Source organism: Cherax quadricarinatus, chromosome 34 (genome assembly GCF_038502225.1).
Source record: "Cherax quadricarinatus isolate ZL_2023a chromosome 34, ASM3850222v1, whole genome shotgun sequence".
Taxonomy (NCBI): Eukaryota; Metazoa; Arthropoda; class Malacostraca; order Decapoda; family Parastacidae; genus Cherax; species Cherax quadricarinatus.
Window position 1 is genome coordinate 35,324,000 of NC_091325.1, and position 8,121 is coordinate 35,332,120.

The window sequence follows — 8,121 nt, forward strand, 5'->3', positions numbered from 1 at the left end:
TAATGTGTACACCAAGGTTGTAATGTGTACACCAAGGTTGTAATGTGTACACCAAGGTTGTAATGTGTACACCAAGGTTGTAATGTGTACACCAAGGTTGTAATGTGTACACCAAGGTTGTAATGTGTACACCAAGGTTGTAATGTGTACACCAAGGTTGTAATGTGCACACCAAGGTTGTAATGTGTACACCAAGGTTGAAATGTGTACACCAAGATTGTAATGTGTACACCAAGGATGTAATGTGTACACCAAGATTGTAATGTGTACACCTAGGTTGTAATGTGCACACCAAGGTTGTAATGTGTACACCAAGCTTGTAATGTGCGCACCAAGGTTGTAATGTGTACACCAAGGTTGTAATGTGTACACCAAGGTTGTAATGTGACCAGCAAGGTTGTAATGTGTACACCAAGGTTGTAATGTGTACACCAAGGTTGTAATGTTGTAATGTGTACACTAAGTTTGTAATGTGTACACCAAGGTTGTAATGTGTGCACCAAGGTTGTAATGTGTACATCAAGGTTGTAATGTGTACACCAAGGTTGTAATGTGTACACCAAGGTTGTAATGTGTACACCAAGGTTGTAATGTGTAAACAAAGGTTGTAATGTGTACCACCACAGGTTGTAATGTGTACACCAAGGTTGTAATGTGTACACCAAGGTTGTAATGTGTACACCAAGGTTGTAATGTGTACACCAAGGTTGTAATGTGTACACCAAGGTTGTAATGTGTACACCAAGGTTGTAATGTGTACACAAAGGTTGTAATGTGTACACCAAGGTTGTAATGTGTACACCAAGGTTGTAATGTGTACACCAAGGTTGTAATGTGTACACCAAGGTTGTAATGTGTACACCAAGGTTGTAATGTTGTAATGTGTACACCAAGGTTGTAATGTGTACACCAAGGTTGTAATGTGTACACCAAGGTTGTAATGTGTACACCAAGGTTGTAATGTGTACACCAAGGTTGTAATGTGTACACCAAGGTTGTAATGTGTACACCAAGGTTGTAATGTGTACACCAAGGTTGTAATGTGTACACAAAGGTTGTAATGTGTACACCAAGGTTGTAATGTGTACACCAAGGTTGTAATGTGTACACCAAGGTTGTAATGTGTACACCAAGGTTGTAATGTGTACACCAAGGTTGTAATGTGTACACCAAGGTTGTAATGTGTACACCAAGGTTGTAATGTGTACACCAAAGCTTGTAATGTGTACACCAAGGTTGTAATGTGTACACCAAGGTTGTAATGTGTACACCAAGGTAATGTACACCAAGGTTGTGTACATCAAGGTTGTAGTGTGTACAATAAGGTTGTAATGTGTTCACCAAGGTTGTAATGTGTACACCAAGGTTGTAATGTGTACACCAAGGTTGTAATGTGTACACAAAGGTTGTAATGTGTGCACCAAGGTTGTAATGTGTACACCAAGGTTGTAATGTGAACACGAAGGTTGTAATGTGTACAACAAGGTTGTAATGTGTACACAAAGGTTGTAATTTGTACACAAAGGTTGTAATGTGTGCACCAAAGTTGTAATGTGTACACCAAGGTTGTAATGTGTACACCAAGGTTGTAATGTGTACGCCAAGGTTGTAATGTGTACACCAAGGTTGTAATGTGTACACAAAGGTTGTAATGTGTACACCAAGGTTGTAATGAGTACACCAAGGTTGTAATGTGTACACCAAGGTGGTAATGTGTGCACCAAGGTTGTAATGTGTACACAAAGGTTGTAATGTGTACACCAAGGTTGTAATGTGCACAACAAGATTGTAATGTGTACACCAAGGTTGTAATGTGTACACCAAGGTTGCAATGTGTACACCAATGTTCTAATGCGTACACCAAGGTTGTAATGTGTACATCAAGGTTGTAATGTGTACACCAAGGTTGCAATGTGTACACCAAGGTTGTAATGTGTACACCAAGGTTGTAATGTGTACACCAAGGTTGTAATGTGTACACCAAGGTTGTAATGTGTACACCAAGGTTGTAATGTGTACACCAAGGTTGTAATGTGTACACCAAGGTTGTAATGTGTACACCAAGGTTGTAATGTGTACACCAAGGTTGTAATGTGTACACCAAGGTTGTAATGTGTACACCAAGGTTGTAATGTGTACACCAAGGTTGTAATGTGTACACCAAGGTTGTAATGTGTACACCAAGGTTGTAATGTGTACACCAAGGATGTAATGTGTACACCAAGGTTGTAATGTGTACACCAAGGTTGTCATGTGTACCAAGGTTGTAATGTGTACACAAAGGTTGTAATGTGTACACCAAGGTTGTAATGTGTACACCAAGGTTGTAATGTGTACACCAAGGTTGTAATGTGTACACCAAGTTTGTAGTGTGTCCACAAGGTTGTAATGTGTACACCAAGGTTGTAATGTGTACACCAAGGTTGTAATGTGTACACAAGGTTGTAATGTGTACACCAAGGTTGTAATGTGGTTGTACACACAAGGTTGTAATGTGTACACCAAGGTTAATGTGTGCAATGTGTGTACACCAAGGTTGTGTACACCAAGGTTGTAATGTGTAAAGTAATGTACACCAAGGTTGTAATGTGTACAACAAGGTTGTAATTTGTACACCAAGGTTGTAATGTGTACACCAAGGTTGTAATGTGTACACCAAGGTTGTAATGTGTACACCAAGGTTGTAATGTGTACACCAAGGTTGTAATGTGTACACCAAGGTTGTAATGTGTACACCAAGGTTGTAATGTGTACACCAAGGTTGTAATGTGTAATGTGTACACCAAGGTTGTAATGTGTACACCAAGGTTGTAATGTGTACACCAAGGTTGTAATGTGTACACCAAGGTTGTAATGTGTACACCAAGGTTGTAATGTGTACACCAAGGTTGTAATGTGTACACCAAGGTTGTAATGTGTGCACCAAGGTTGTAATGTGTACACCAAGGTTGTAATGTGTACACCAAGGTTGTAATGTGTACACCAAGGTTGTAATGTGTACACCAAGGTTGTAATGTGTACACCAAGGTTGTAATGTGTACACCAAGGTTGTAATGTGTATACCAAGGTTGTAATGTGTACACCAAGGTTGTAATGTGCACACCAAGGTTGCAATGTGTACACCAAGGTCGTAATGTGTACACCAAGACTGTAATGGGTACGCCAAGGTTGTAATGTGTACACCAAGGTTGTAATGTGTACACCAAGGTTGTAATGTGTACACCAAGGTTGTAATGTGTACACAAAGGTTGTAATGTGTGCACCAAGGTTGTAATGTGTACACCAAGGTTGTAATGTGTACACCAAGGTTGTAATGTGTACACCAAGGTTGTAATGTGTACACCAAGGTTGTAATGTGTACACCAAGGTTGCAATGTGTGCACCAAGGTTGCAATGTGTACACCAAGGTTGTAATGTGTACACCAAGGTTGTAATATGTACACCAAGTTTGAAATGTGTACACCAAGGTTGTAATGTGTACACCAAGGTGTAATGTGCACCAAGGTTGTAATGTGTACACCAAGGTTGTAATGTGTACACCAAGGTTGTAATGCGTACATCAAGGTTGTAATGTGTACACAAAGGTTGTAATGTGTGCCCCAAAGTTGCAATGTGTACACCAAGGTTGTAATGTGTACACCAAGTTTGTAATGTGTACACCAAGGTTGTAATGTGTACACCAAGGTTGTAATGTGTACACAAAGGTTGTAATGTGTACACCAAGGTTGTAATGTGTAATGTGTACACCAAGGTTGCAATGTGTGCACCAAGGTTGTAATGTGTGCACCAAGGTTGTAATGTGTACACCAAGGTTGTAATGTGTGCACCAAGGTTGTAATGTGTACACCAAGGTTGTAATGTGTACACCAAGGTTGTAATGTGTACACCAAGGTTGTAATGTGTACACCAAGGTTGTAATGTGTACACCAAGGTTGTAATGTGTGCACCAAGGTTGTAATGTGTACACTAAGGTTGTAATGTGTACACCAAGGTTGTAATGTGTACACCAAGGTTGTAATGTGTACACCAAGGTTGTAATGTGCACACCAAGGTTGTAATGTGAACAACAAGGTTGTAATGTGTACACCAAGATTGTAATGTGTACACCAAGGTTGTAATGTGTGCACCAAGGTTGTAATGTGTACACCAAGGTTGTAATGTGTGCACCAATGTTGTAATGTGTACACCAAGGTTGTAATGTGTACACCAAGGTTGTAATTTGTACACCGAGGTCGTAATGTGTGCACCAAGGTTGTAATGTGAACACCGAGGTTGTAATGTGTACACCAAGGTTGTAATGTGTACACCAAGGTTGTAATGTGTACACCAAGGTTGTAATGTGTACACCTAGGTTGTAATGTGTACACCAAGGTTGCAATGTGTGCACCAAGGTTGTAATGTGTGTACCAAGGTTGTAATGTGTGCATTATGTTTTTTTATTAACACACCGATTCCCACCAAGGCAGGGTGGCCCGAAAAAGAAAAACTTTCACCATCATTCACTCCATCACTGTCTTGCCAGAAGGGTGCTTTACACTACAGTTTTTAAACTGCAACATTAACACCCCTCCTTCAGAGTGCACGCACTGTACTTCTCATCTCCAGGACTCAAGTCCGGCCTGCCGGTTTCCCTGAACCCCTTCATAAATGTTACTTTGCTCACACTCCAACAGCACGTCAAGTATTAAAAACCATTTGTCTCCATTCACTCCTATCAAACACGCTCACGCATGCCTGCTGGAAGTCCAAGCCCCTATCACACAAAACCTCCTTTACCCCCTCTCTCCAACCTTTCCTAGGCCGACCCCTACCCCGCCTTCCTTCCACTACAGACTGATGCACTCTTGAAGTCACTATGTTTCGCTCCATTCTCTCTACATGTTCGAACCACCTCAACAACCCTTCCTCAGCCCTCTGGACAACAGTTTTGGTAATCCCGCACCTCCTCCTAACTTCCAAACTACGAATTCTCTGCATTATATTCACACCACACATTGCCCTCAGACATGACATCTCCACTGCCTGCAGCCTTCTCCTCGCTGCAACATTCATCACCCATGCTTCACACCCATATAAGAGCGTTGGTAAAACTATACTCTCATACATTCCCCTCTTTGCCTCCAAGGAAAAAGTTCTTTGTCTCCACAGACTCCTAAGTACACCGCTCACCCTTTTCCCCTCATCAATTCTATGATTCACTTCATCTTTCATAGACCCATCCGCTGACACGTCCACTCCCAAATATATGAATACATTCACCTCCTCCATACTCTCTCCCTCCAATCTGATATCCAATCTTTCATCACCTAATCTTTTTGTTATCCTCATAACCTTACTCTTTCCTATATTCACTTTTAATTTTCTTCTTTTGCACACCCTACCAAATTCATCCACCAGTCTCTGCAACTTCTCTTCAGAATCTCCCAAGAGCACAGTGTCATCAGCAAAGAGCAACTGTGACAACTCCCACTTTATGTGTGATTCTTTATCTTTTAACTCCACGCCTTTTGCCAAGACCCTCGCATTTACTTCTCTTACAACCCCATCTATAAATATATTAAATAACGATGGTGACATCACACCTCCTTGTCTAATGCCTACTTTTACTGGGAAATAATTTCCCTCTTTCCTACATACTCTAACTTGAGCCTCACTATCCTCGTAAAAGCTCTTCACTGCTTTCAGTAACCTACCTCCTACACCATACACCTGCAGCATCTGCCACATTGTCCCCCTATCCACCCTGTCATACGCCTTTTCCAAATCCATAAATGCCACAAAGACCTCTTTAGCCTTATCTAAATACTGTTCACTTATATGTTTCACTGTAAACACCTGGTCCACACACCCCCTACCTTTCGTAAAGCCTCCTTGTTCATCTGCTATCTTATTCTCCGTCTTACTCTTAAATCTTTCAATAATAACTCTACCATACACTTTACCAGGTATACTCAACAAACTTATCCCCCTATAATTTTAGCACTCTCTTTTGTCCCCTTTGCCTTTATACAAAGGAACTATGCATGCTCTCTGCCAATCCCTAGGTACCTTACCCTCTTCCATACATTTATTAAATAATTGCACCAACCACTCGAAAACTATATCCCTACCTGCTTTTAACATTTCTATATTTATCCCATCAATCCCGGCTGCCTTACCCCCTTTCATTTTACCTACTGCCTCACGAACTTCCCCCACACTCACAACTGGCTCTTCCTCACTCCTACAAGATGTTATTCCTCCTTGCACTATTCACGAACTCACAGCTTCCCTATCTTCATCAACATTTAACAATTCCTCAAAATATTCCCTCCATCTTCCCAATACCTCTAACTCTCCATTTAATAACTCTCCTCTTCTATTTTTAACTGACAAATCCATTTGTTCTCTAGGCTTCCTTAACTTGTTAATCTCACTCCAAAACTTTTTCTTATTTTCAACAAAATTTGTTGATAACATCTCACCCACTCTCTCATTTGCTCTCTTTTTACATTGCTTCACCACTCTCTTAACCTCTCTCTTTTTCTCCATACACTCTTCCCCTTGCATCACTTCTACTTTGTAAAAACTTCTCATATGCTAACTTTTTCTTCCTTACTGCTCTCTTTACATCATCATTCCACCAATCGCTCCTCTTCCCTCCCGCACCCACCTTCCTGTAACCACAAACTTCTGCTGAACACTCTAACACTACATTTTTAAACCTACCCCATACCTCTTCGGCCCCATTGCCTATGCTCTCATTAGCCCATCTATCCTCCAATAGCTGTTTATATCTTACCCTAACTGCCTCCTCTTTTAGTTTATAAACCTTCACCTCTCTCTTCCCTGATGCTTCTATTCTCCTTTTACCCCATCTACCTTTTACTCTCAGTGTAGCTACAACTAGAAAGTGATCTGGTATATCTGTGGCCCCTCTATAAACATGTACATCCTGAAGTCTACTCAACAGTCTTTTATCTACCAATACATAATCCAACAAACTACTGTCATTTCTCCCTACATCATATCTTGTATACTTATTTATCCTCTTTTTCTTAAAATATGTATTACCTATAACTAAATCCCTTTCTATACAAAGATCAATCAAAGGGCTCCCATTATCATTTACACCTGGCACCCCAAACTTACCTACCACACCCTCTCTAAAAGTTTCTCCTACTTTAGCATTCAGATCCCCTACCACCATTACTCTCTCACTTGGTTCAAAGGCTCCTATACATTCACTTAACATCTCCCAAAATCTCTCTCTCTCCTCTACATTCCTCTCATCTCCAGGTGCATACACGTTTATTAGGACCCACTTTTCGCATCCAACCTTTACTTTAATCCACATAATTCTTGAATTTACACATTCATATTCTCTTTTCTCCTTCCATAACTGATCCTTCAACATTACTGCTACCCCTTCCTTTGCTCTAACTCTCTCAGATACTCCAGATTTAATCCCATTTATTTCCCCCCACCGAAACTCCCCTACCTCCTTCAGCTTTGTTTCGCTTAGGGCCAGGACATCCAACTTCTTTTCATTCATAACATCAGCAATCATCTGTTTCTTGTCATCCGCACTACATCCACGCACATTCAAGCATCCCAGTTTTATAAAGTTTTTCTTCTTCTTTTTTTTAGTAAATGTCTACAGGAGAAGGGGTTACTAGCCCATTGCTCCCGGCATTTTAGTCGCCTCATACGACACGCATGGCATACGGAGGAAAGATTCTCTGTCGTGCCGAATAGGCAGAACTTGCGATCTTGGCTTAAATAGCAACGCTCATCTTGCCATACAGGAGAAGTGAAAATTTGTGTATACAATAATTTCGCCAAAATCATTCTGAACCTAACGTAAAAAATATATTTCACTGTGTTTGTTTAGTATTAAATTATTGTAAACAAATCTAAAATATATTTAGTTGGGTTAGGCTAAAATAAATTGTTTTTGTTATAATAAGGTTAGGTAAATTTTCTAAGATTCTTTTGGTGCAAAATCATAAATTTTTACATTAACATTAATGAAAAATATATATCTCTAAACGTATAAGAGAAAATTTTAGAAAGGACTTAATTTTAAATGGGTTCTTGCTAATTGACCAGTTTTACATATTCGGCACGACATATATATAT